Genomic DNA, 12460 nt, shown 5'->3' on the forward strand with positions numbered 1-12460 from the left:
TGAAATTTGCAAGCACCTGCTGTTTCCTATGTTTTTACACTTGCAATCTTATTGTTGAACGTGTAGCTGAGCGGATTTAGCCCACATGATCAAAACTAAAGAGAAGGCAAATGGTAGTGGTCGGATTTGAACTCACACCTCTTGAGAGAATGGTGCCTGAAGTCAGTGCCTCAGACTACTTCCAGCTTCACTGATGTGACCACCGATACAATCAGTGACATCACATGTTCTACCAGAAGATAAAGAGAAGAATGAAAGACCGATTGTGGAACCTTGCGTTTGGAAAAGCTTACACCTAGCAGAGGATGGTTTCGATCCATGGACCTCTGGGTTATGGGCCCAGCACGCTTCCGCTGCGCCACTCTGCTGTCAGTCAGTCACCCCAGATGGGACTTGAACCCACAATCCCTGGCTTAGGAGGCCAGTGCCTTATCCATTAGGCCACTGGGGCATGACCAGCAACTGCATCATGTGTCATGAGGTTGAAAAAGCAGGACATGTGCTGTTTCATGGTCAAACTTTTGGAGGTACAAGCGGAACATTAAAGGAAGACAGATACACGACTGCTTTCCGTCACAAGACACTCCTGCAGTGAATCTGTATTCTACTCTGTGTGAAACTTGGACTGTTCCGCAGGTCATGAGGAAGTTTTCCCCCATTATACGATGACTGATTATTTCCTACCATCAGCCCCAAAAACCCATGCAGTCCTTTGTCCCATGGGGGAGGTGTCATTTATTGTGCTTGAAACTTTGATTTTTAAGAGGAAGTCATGGAGAATGTACCAACAATCCTCACTGGACTTCTCCAGATCTTACCTCTGTCCTTCCATGTTCTTCAGAGGTCTTTCAGAGGGAATGAGAAAGCAAGATCAAAGGCAATGATGAGGCATATGGCAGTGGTGGGATTTGAACCCACGCCTCCTGAGAGACTGGAGCCTTAATCCAGCGCCTTAGACCGCTCGGCCACACTACCACACTTGCTGATGCCAGCACCGGTACGAGCTCCGGTACATCCAATCACAATGACTCAAGAAATTTGACATTTTCAAGGAGAACAGCACACGTGAGGGCGATGAGAGAAGAATGACGGACTGATTGTGGAACCTTGTGTTTGGACAAGCTTACACCTAGCAGAGGGTGGTTTCGATCCATCGACCTCTGGGTTATAGGCCCACCATGCTTCTGCTGCGCCAAGTATTTGCTACTTTGGATCACAAGACACTCTTGCAGTCTGTCATGTGTCTTCTACTCTGTGTGAAACTCTCCTGAACATTTAAGAACAGTCGACAATGACAGTGTTTTTCCTCCTATCAGTCGCAAGACACCCATGCAGTGATTTTTCCAGCTGGTGTCATGGGGAATATGTCTTTTATTCTCCATGAGACTTTGGCTTTCCCATAGTTTAGGGATCGGCAACCATGTGCCATCGTGAGCTGAGAATCTGCAGGTTTTCATGCCAACCAAAAACTCCAGCAGGTGATTTCACTGATTACCTCATTTTCAAGCAGAGAGAAGGAACTAATCAGTGAAATCACCTGCTGGAGTTTTTGGTTGGCATGAAAACCTGCAGACTCTCAGCTCACTATGGCATATGGTTGCCTCCCCCTGCCATAGTTAATGAGGAAATCAAGGACAACATACCACTAACCCTCAATGGACCTCTCCAGATTTCACCTCTGTCCTGCCATATTCTTCAAAGCTCTTTCAGAGGCAATGAGAATGCAAGAATAAAAAGTAATCAAGAATCATATGGCAGTGGTGGGATTTGAACCCACGCCTCCTGAGAGACTGGAGCCTTAATCCAGCGCCTTAGACCGCTCGGCCACACTACCACTGATATAAGTTATCACAATCACTCAAACAAGTAATTTCACATTTTCAAGGAGACCAGCTCAGGTGAGGGTGATGAGAGAAGAATGACGGACTGATTGTGGCACCTTGTGTTTGGAAAAGCTTACACCTAGCAGAGGATGGTTTCGATCCATCGACCTCTGGGTTATGGGCCCAGCACGCTTCCGCTGCGCCACTCTGCTGCTGTTCACCCCCTCACAAGCTAGAAAAAGCAGGACAAGTGCTGTTTCATGGTGAAACTTTTGGAGGTACAAACTTAACATTAAACGATAACAAGGTATTTGCTACTTTCCATCACAAGACACTCCTGTGCAGTGTTCTGCAGTGTTTCCAGTCCTCCTGTTTCCTGTTTGCAGTGAGTGTCATGCTTAATTTGTCTTCTACTCTGTGTGAAACTTGGACTGTCGCGCAGTTCATGCAGGAATCAGCAACACTACACCACCATTCTTAATTTTGCATCTCTCCTGAGCATTCAAGAACAGTAGATGATGACAGTGTATTTCCTGCTATCCATCACAAGACAAACATGCAGTGTTTTTTCCAGTTTGTGTCATGGGGAATATGTCTTTCATTTTCTATGACACTTTTCTATGACTTTCCCATAGTTCAGAAAGTCTGCAGATGCTCTCATGCCAAAACTCCACCAGGTGATTTCACTGATCACCTCACCTTCAACCAGAGAGGAGGGACTAATCAGTAAAATGACCTGGTGAAATTTTTGGTTGCAATGAAAACCTGCAGACTCGCCACCCTCTGTGGTACCAATAGTTAGTGAGGAAGTCATGGAGAACATATCACCAACCCTTGGTTGGACTGTTCTTCAAAGCTCTTGCAATGAGAATGCAAGATCAAAGGCAATTATGAATCACATGGCAGCAGTGGGATTTGAACCCACACCTCCTGAGAGACTGGAGCCTTAACCCAACGCCTTAGACCACTCGGTCACACTATCACTGGTAACGCTAATCACAATCACTCAAACAAGAACATCACAGGTGAGAGTGATGCAAGAAGAAGGACTGATTGTGGAACCTTGTGTTTGGAAAAGCTTACACCTAGCAGAGGATGGTTTCGATCCATCGACCTCTGGGTTATGGGCCCAGCACGCTTCCGCTGCGCCACTCTGCTGTCAGTCCCCCCAAATGAGACTTGAACATACAATTCCTGGCTTAGGAGGCCAGCGCCTTACTCACTAGCCACTTGGGCAGTGGGGCACATGTAACAAGGTAGACAAAGCACGCTTGGGCCCAGCACACTTCAAAGTGACGATGAAAAAGCATTTGCTGCTTTCTACCACAAGACACTCCTGCAGTGCTTCTCACAGTCTGTGTCATGCTTAATATGTCTTCTACTGTCTGTGAAATTTTGACTATTCCACACTTCATGAGGAAGTCATCAACACCAGCCCACCATTCTTCATTTCACAGCTCTCCTGAACAAATTGAACAGTAGGTGATGATAGTGTATTTTGCACTATCAGATACCCATGCAGTGCTTTTTCTAATTTCCCCCCGGTGGGACTTGAATCCATAATGCTAAGCTTAGGAGGCCATTGCCTTATCCATTAGGCAAATGGGGCATGACCCTTTACTAGTTGACGTATATCGGGGTGGAAACGGCATGGTAGCTGTTGCTTCACCTACAGCTTTTGAAGATACATACAGAAAAGTAGATGATGATGTATATACCTATAGACATCAAGTATTAAGTGTTTTCATTAACAGAACATGCCTGTGGTGGCATTTAACAGTAGCACAGGCCTTTATGGTAGAGGTACTTTTCCAGGAATGTGGTGTTAATAGAATGGTCAGTAAACCCGAGTTCATCTCATCTACCACATTGCAGGCCCTGCTTGTCTGGTAGAGAAATGAGGGAAAATGTGTTTTTCACTTGTATTCTTCGATTAGAATTATGTTACCACACATTTAACTTGTGTTGGTTAATTGTTTGTATGCTCTTCATATGTGCTTTTGGGCTGCCATTGTTGACTTATCTATCAATCTATCTATCTTGTCCCTACAAAAACAAAATTAAAAATTTCAAGTCAAATAGGGTTGAGCAATCATTTCTTCGTTTGTGCAAACATGGCTACTAGAGATTGCCAATGAGGGGAGGTTACAAAAACTTGCGGTACAAGGGGTCCTTGAGAACTGGTTTGGGAACCACCTCTCATTTTTATAAGGCATAAGATCCTTTTTTTACAGTAAGGTACTGCTTTCTGTGGCCAAATTAAAAAGTTTAAAATGCATAAACAAGACCACTGATGGTTTGCTTCAACATCTTTCTCCTAACTTATTGTCCTCCAGGCAGTTTTCATCAAACATATACAAACAAACATGGTTATTTAGAGGGAAATTCCCATCCATTAAATTACTTAAGGGTGCTGATGCAAACATTCTGAAGCGACAGAAATACTAGTATTGCCTTAAGTAGAGATGGGGATTTGCAAATTGTTCAAAACCAATAAAAAAGCAATCTGCATTGAAACAATGCAAATGCTGCTGACCATGGTTTTTCCGCATTCCATAATGCACATCTTTGCTAATTCTGTTGCCCTATCATTGCATTGAACCCTGGCTGAACTTGTTTAGCCTTGCGGCAGAACCCAAACTATAGAATGGAACACAATGGGCATCTGGATCCCCACTCAGCAAAACAACAACCCATCACCTCTCACTTCAATGACCTCACATTCAGTGGATCTGAATAGTTCACTGCTCATGTTTTAAACTAGATAGTGAGGCAGCTATGAGGCAGTGTTTCTTTTTTCGGGTTAGTCTACAGCATTCCTGCTTTTTTAGACAGCATAGAGAAGGACAGGAGGAGAAGGCATGTAATAAGAGTCCTGAAGCAGATTCACACCCACAGTATTGCAATTATCTGGTATGCACTTAAAGCCTGTTGAACCAACGGGGCATCCATGGTTTCTCTTTTTCACACCTGTCTCGTAGTACAGTGAATGTGTGGCTGTGGGTGGCCAGCTACCCTTCATTTTCTGTTGAGTGCAGTGAGAGGAAGGCAGTTCATGACAGTGAGAGAGAATAGAATAGGGAAAAGTTGTGCTTGGGAAAAGTTTGAAAAAGAATACCACATGAGGTGCTGAATATTGTAACGGCAGGCAGGTTCAATGAAAGTAGAAAAAAGTCTGAGCGTTTTCTCACCGCTTGTCGATCTATTGCTCTGCCTGCTCGAATGCCAGAATGTTTTTGTGTCATTGTGTTTTCTATGCATCTGCTCTGTCTATCTGTGTATTGGCTGCTATATCTGCATATCTAGCATTATATTTGTCTGCCTGATATGTTCTGTGGGTTGGCATGGACTGTGCCTTGTATGCCTTTCTCTGCTTATTCCCTCTTCATTCTGTTGCTGGTTTCAGGCACTTAGTCCATTTCTTTGTGCTGTGGCATTGCTGTGTGGATTTCAAGCCCTCTCCATCTAATCAATCCATCTCCAGAATAAAAATGAAGCCTATTTTCCAAGATGGAGTTGCTCTTGTTACTACTGGGCTTACTGTTTGTGTTGACAGTCTCAACTGTCACTCTGTACCCTCAGTGAAAAATAATGCCATTGTTAAGTCCGCTAGTGAGGTGAAACCTCTGACAGGGGATGTGATCATCCCTGTTTCTCTATTCATCTGTCAGCAGGACAACATGAAGCTTGTTGGGAAGGTTGGTCATGCACCAGGAAAGAAATGACCAAGTACATTTTCAGACCAGCCTTGTTTAGTCCGATTTAATGGAATTATAGTGTGTTTAGCTCCTTGGTGCAGTTTGTTTGGGTAGGTGTGAAACTCGAGTGTGGACCAAAACAACCAGACCAAGACCTGTTTGAGGAGGTAATCTCATCACACTCACAAATGAACTCTGTGGCAGTTTGTTTGGGGTTGTGACCACCATACGTTTTTGGCTGAAGCAGCTCCCGCAAATAAGGTGTGCATTATGGACTCATAACAGAAAGAAGCAACTTGGTAGCATTAGCAACTAGCAGGAACACAGTGAAGCAAGGGATGACATGGAGCAACAAGGAAACATAATGCTGTATGGCCAGAACAAGCACTGCAAAGCTGCTAATGGCATGCACTAAATGTCCATGCTGGATACTGTAATGGCAAAATGGGTTTGTTCAAGAAATCAAAGCAGAAAAATCATTCATGAAGTAAACATTTCCTTTCTCCGCCTTTCAAACAGACTGTCTGTCTGACCCTTACCAATGAGCAGGCAGACAGCTGCCACATGGCTTTTCTTAATACTGTTTCCCTTTCTTCTTTCTTTCTATTACTAACTAAATGAACAATGCAAAAAAGTAAAAACTACAGAAAACATGGCATTACATGGCAATGCAAAGAGGTTAGTATATACAGGGCAATAGTTTCTCGATGTATCCAAGGTCAAGGTAACAATGACCACCTTTCCTGCTGATTGGCCAAAAAGGAGTGTGTACTGCAACAACAGCCCCCCCTGTAACTTCTAGCTGTGACCTTGGCACAACTAGACGTTACCGGATCTGAGCTCTGCTGAATGCCTGTTGTTGATGTGTTCCTTTCTGTGGCAACTTGTTTAGTTAAAGAAAATAAACCCAACATAGTTCTGCTTTTCTTTAATTCAGTTCTTTAGCCTGACACCACTTTCAGTTCATTTACCGTCTCTCTTCTCTATATTGTGAGTAGTACATCGATTACTCAGTCTCATTAGCATTTATTCACTGGTGCTCTGTAAGCAGACACTTGTAGCACTGCCGTTATTGTTGAGGTTTGTAACTTTGTTCCATGAGTGTGCTCATTTACACTTACATCCTGCTGGTTCTGTGTTATAGTCCCACATGCACTCTGAGACTGCCACTAGGACTGCATTGTCTGATAAACTATTAAAATGTCTGTCTCTGATAACCTTACTGTCTTACTGTTATGGTCTCATGGGTGTATAATATAGGTATAGAAATTACTATATTAGAGCAATAATGTTTAGATTAACTATTATCTGATTACAGTTGTGCATGTACTATATATATATTATATCATTATTATTTAAATTAACTGATATGGTCACAGGTGTGTATTTAATTTTATATCATAAATGTTCAAATTATCTCTTATTTGAGCACAGCTGTGTGTTCAGTATTTTACGGCTTGGAAAATTAGTCAGCAAATCAGAACTGCAGACCCCAACTACAGCTTTTATAGTCTCTAATAAAGCAGAAATTCCAGAAAAAAAGAAAATGCTATACTCCTCAAAAGTAATTCAGCTGTTTTATTGTCTATTAATGCAGTGTGTGCATTTGTGTGTGTGTGTGTGTGTGTGTGTGTGCGTGTGCGCGTGTGCGCGCGCGTGTGTGTGTGTGTGTGTGTGTGCGTGTATAGTGTCTTACTGCATTGTAAGATGTTGAGTGGGCGTTTCATCAGCAGTCATTAAATTAAACAGGGCTGTGGGTGTATGTGTGGTTGTGTGTGTGTGTGTGTGTGTGTGTGTGTGTGTGTGTGTGTGTGTGTGTGTGTGTGTGTGTGTGTGATGTATTTCACACTTTGCATTTTCTTATCTCAGCTTCCACTGGGTTGGCGCCCACAAAGAGCTGAGGAATTAATCGTGAGCACACAAGCAAAGACGCCTCTTGTTAGTGTTTTCGCCTGAAACACACTCAACCACTTGCCCTGCCTTTCTTTCCCTTCAGGTCTTGCTGTCCTGTCTGTCTCACATTTGCTGTGTTGCAGGCACCACATTTGTGCAACAGGTGGCTGTACAACTGAGGGACAGAATAAACGAGGCACTAAAACTAGGCCAAAGGGAGAAATTATGAACACATTTTATAATTCCCAGGAGCTGAGGCAGTATACTCTAGCCAACTTCCCATCATGCCCAACAAATTCAGTGCACCTACCGCCCTTACAGCCAGCTGCGTTTGCATTTCACCCACCTCCACCACAGGATGAGACCTTTCCAAGCATGTTTAGGTGGCTTCAAAATTAGATTTTTTTTGTTCAACAGTGTCAGATACAAGACTGCTCTCCGACAAAGAACAATCCCACAGATTGTTTGTACAGCACCTTTTCCAACCTTTTCCTACTCTTCCCATTATGACAAGCCTTTCCCTATAACCTTAACAATAACCTTATCATAACCATAACTGAGTATTTTTATTGGCTAGCTCACTCAGGAAATGGTCCTTTGGGTCATATTAGAGACGCTCCTGTAGGTTGTGTTAGAGGGTTGGAACAAAGAGCCTATATTCCTGTTTCCACCAGAATGTTCCTGGTAGTATTTGGGGGCCAGGACCTACTACAGGAACGTCCTCTCGCTCAGCCCTCTCAACTAGGGTGGCCATACGTCTGGATTTAGGCCGGACAGTCCAGAATTTAAATGCCTTGTCCGGCGTCCAGCGCAGCCTCAAGCCGGACGCTTATTTGTCCTCCTTTTTGGAGTTGCACTTGAACGCAACGCTGGCCCGGACTGTACATCGATATCAGTCATATTTTTCGTCATAGACTTTTAAATTACAATCCAGAAAGTGCATTAATTGGATGCGCGTTAGTTTTTCTCCTCCTGCGCTGCTGTGTGCTCATGCCGGAGTGCGTGTGTGTGGCGCTGTCTGAAGTCTGAAGTCACTGGCTAACAGCAGCACACTGGCTTAGCTTGTCTATTCAGAGGAGAAGTATCACTTCGGCTTATTTTTCAATCTATGTTATCACATGCATACTACTGCTCATTCATTGGTAGCTGAATTGTTAGGTCTGTTTGATAAGTAATTTACATTTTTAAAATAATAATTTAAAATATTGTTAAATTAAAAAAAAAAGCCAACATGATGCAGGTCAAAGACTAAAAAAGAATATTGACTAAAACTATTGACTAAAACTAGACTAAAATACTTTGGATTTTCTTCGACTAAAACTAGACTAAAATGCCAAGACTTTTCGTCGACTAAAATGTGACTAAACAAAAAAGAATTCAAGTTGACTAAATATGACTAAAAGTAAAAAGGGCATTTGACACTAGACTAAGACTAAAACTAAATTGAAAATAGCTGATGAAATTAACACTGGCAGCATTAAACTGCTGCAGCCATAAAAATGTCTTGTACATCATTTCATACAAATTTACCTGCAATTCAGCAGGGCATATTTGGTATCTTTGGAAACTGTGGGATCTCCAGTAGAATTTGGAATAATGTTCTGCGGGGTTGAACAGGGTGCAACCAAACAGCAATGCCAAAACCATCTGAGGGAGCAGCGCAGTAGTGAAGAGGTTAATGTTTCGGGGCACACAGGGGAGGGCACAGTGCTCCTCTCACCACTTGAATCTGATGTGTGTGTGATACGTGATGCTGCTATCCATTTAAAAGCAATGGCACTAAAGCCATAAGCATCACGCAACAAAAACTCAGCAGCCACAAACACACCAAGTGTTTGTTGGCTGAATGTCAAATATTTTGACATTTTGCTGTGACCTTTCAGTTTCATTGTTATTTCACATAAGGTAAATGCACTTTGAATGTCACGAGGAAACATTTTGAATACTTGAATACATGATTACGTTCAGGAATGTTCAGTCATCCATGTCTTATTTAGTTCGTCTTTGTCGTTAACGATGATCACTTGTAAGGAGATGTTGTGACTACTATAAAACCTTATTCAGACCTTGCCATTATGCTTTTGTTTTTTTTTTTCTCTTTCAATTGCATAAATCTATTAAACATGTGTATGTACATGTCTATATCCAATGTCTGGTTTCTCTGAGAGCAGACAACACAGTCAGTCAGCCATAACATGGAAAAAAGGAGTGAGTGAAAGCTATAGTCAGTTTTTCAGGTTTCTTATGCTGACTAAGTAAGTGCTTTTTAAAAGAAAATCCTCTTTTCTGTTAGTCTGCTCAATTACATTTTTTTCATTAGAGAGCACCATTATACATCACAACTCTGGCAGGCCGAATTTGATGTGATATTTGAAACAATATTCTGCGATGCTATGCCACATGACTCATTGGTGGAGTGTGAAATGAGCTATACCTTGTGTGAATATAACCCCCATTCTTCCATGTGCACCGTTAAAGGATTGAATGTGTCATGGCTGATAGTGCAAAATTTTCTCTGATGCACCCACCACCAAAGATACAGAACTCAATTCAACCTCTGCCTGAGTGCCCTCGCTAACAGGAAATTATAATTGGCATCCTAAGTGATCATCATCAGAACAGAAAATCTAGATTTGCAATTCTGGAACGTGCTTCCGCTGTGTGTCGGTCATTGAATGTAAATGTGTTTTCCTTCAAGGGAGGCCGAGCGATGAGTTATTAATGATTGTTAACTGAACAGCCTTAATGAAATATTAAGCTACTGTGTCTTTGACTATCTGTCCCTCTCCCTCTTGCTGTCTTGTTTCTCTCTCTCTATCTGTCTTTCTCAGTTTCACTTGTCCTTCTAAATCCCACTTTCTGTCCATTACACTCTTTTCCTCACATATTCCCTCTGTCTCACAACCCCTTTCTCTGTGTCTCACACTCAGTACATGCCTAACTAGATCTTTAATGTCAATAGCATACTTCACTGGGACAGACATTAAGGGGAATGCCAAAGCATCAAGCTAAAAACAAACTCAACAGGATGTTTGGTAGGACCTTTGTGGGACAACTCAATGCAATTTATATTTCTGGCTTGTTTGGAACAAATAGAGGAAGACTTGGGCAAGTGACATGAGCAGCGATAGCCACCATGAGTGGCACTTGTGTAGAAAATAATTTAACGAAAAATAAACAATTTTAACATTCAGAGGAAGGCTAGCTACTAAAAAGGAAAGCAATCATCTCAGAGTCAAAAGAAGACTGAGCATCAGGCCTGCCCTGCAAAGATGAAGAGCACTCCAAGATGAGAAGTGAAAGCAGTGAATGCTTTAACAACGCTACAGAACTAAAAAGCCTAAGATGTTTTTGACATTGAATCTTCTTTAGTAAAAAAAAAAAAAAAAAAAAAAAGGATGCTTCCACTTTATACACTCCAATCACACAAATGATAAACAGATCCATTAAAGAGACTGGTGGAAAGCTGCTTTTACCGCACCATCTTCTAAGGTTGCAAATTTTTGTCAATTAGCATTTGTCTTGTTATATCTAAAGTAGCAAAGTAATGGCAAAAATCAGCTTACTGCCCATTTAGTACTGGTCGTCATCCACTTCATGCAAAGCAGTTTGGCTTTAGACCACAACAGTCCACAGAAAAGCTGTTATTTCATAGAGGAAATTGAAAATATGCCAGACAAAGGAGGAGTGCTCGGAGCCATGTTCTTTGATATAAAGACAGCATTTTATCCGGTAAACCATGTCTTACTGTCTCAATTCTCAGCATTCAGAGCTGTAGAAGTCACCGGATCATTCTGGATTTTTGTAACAGGAAAAATACAGTTATACACAATAATTTCATCAAAACTATCATCTTTACTCACTCGGTAGTGTATTTTAGTTTCAAAATGCAAGACTTGTAAAATGAGGTTTAACCTTCTTTGAGTGGATTAAGGCACTTTTCTAAAAATGTTAACAGTTAACATTTGGAGCATCCAGCCAGCACCCCACACTCAGTAATGATGAGAGGAAGATAGCACCACTAGTGTCCTATATATCAGCGAGGAGGGAAGTGAAATAATCTCAAATCGTTCTTTACCATTAGGCTGAAAGATTCTCCCTTGGCAGTGATCACCACGACCTTGTGTAGCAGATGTCTCAAACTTCATTATTACTTTGCTTTAATACATTTTGGCGAACAAAATTTTTGACCAGAGCAGTGGGACGCTGGAGCCAAGACAGAGTAGCACTTATAGATCCTTCAAAACTCTGAGCAGTCACAGCAGCTGGCGATATAATCATGAAAATTCAATCTATAGATCCATGTCCGTGGACACAAATTGTCCTTTTTTTGTGACAGACGGTGCGACTTTAAAAGTAATGTATTTCAAGTGGACATATAGTTTGTGCCTGAACCATGTATCATGAGGTAGTATGAAGAACCACAAAGTCTGCATTAGGAGGAAGGCGACGTGGCAGATGGCTCTGTCAAGACCACTTTCACTCAGGCGACCTGGGTTCATCTCCAAGGCGAGACCAGTGTTCATAACCTTTCCTCAACCTTAACCATGTAGTTTTCATGCCTAAACTTAACCTTAACCAAGTGGTTGTTGCCTAAACCTAACTCTTCCTCACCTCAGTCTATGTTTTAGTGGGCTGAAGCTACCAGAATTTAGCCCCCTCTGAAAGCGGTTTTAGCCACTTTCAGTGAAGGAAAATTTGAGTTCACAGACATGAATTACATTTTTGCATGTGCTTTTGCACAAAAAATGGACAGTTCGTATCCATGGACACAAATCTGTAGATTAAATTTCATGACTATTGCACAAACTCCTGTGAGACAGGGTTGGAGCAATACAAGCAGTGTTACAGTTTGACTTACAATTTTGACATAATAATGGAAAATTTCAGAATATGCACAGTGCTGAATGTTAAACAATAAGTTATCGCTTTAATACTGACAGTCTGGAGCGTAAACACGGAGGCCCTCATAAAAACCGCAGCTACCAACAGAAATTGATAAGAAAAATGCATGGGCATTAATGAAAGGTCTTTGAAGTTGTGCAA

At 41.9% G+C, this 12460-nt stretch overlaps 3 non-coding genes across 3 annotated transcripts; all 3 read right to left on the reverse strand.

Moving 5' to 3' along the window:
* Positions 1–378: 378 nt before the first annotated feature.
* On the reverse strand, positions 379–451 carry trnar-ccu (transfer RNA arginine (anticodon CCU)). Its single transcript has one exon. It is a non-coding gene; the product is annotated as a tRNA-Arg (tRNA).
* Positions 452–893: 442 nt separating this feature from the next.
* On the reverse strand, positions 894–975 carry trnal-aag (transfer RNA leucine (anticodon AAG)). Its single transcript has one exon. It is a non-coding gene; the product is annotated as a tRNA-Leu (tRNA).
* A 777-nt stretch (positions 976–1752) lies between these two features.
* Positions 1753–1834, reverse strand: trnal-aag (transfer RNA leucine (anticodon AAG)). Its single transcript has one exon. It is a non-coding gene; the product is annotated as a tRNA-Leu (tRNA).
* Positions 1835–12460: the final 10626 nt, after the last annotated feature.

The sequence above is a fragment of the Myripristis murdjan genome, chromosome 10, assembly GCF_902150065.1.
Source record: "Myripristis murdjan chromosome 10, fMyrMur1.1, whole genome shotgun sequence".
Taxonomy (NCBI): Eukaryota; Metazoa; Chordata; class Actinopteri; order Holocentriformes; family Holocentridae; genus Myripristis; species Myripristis murdjan.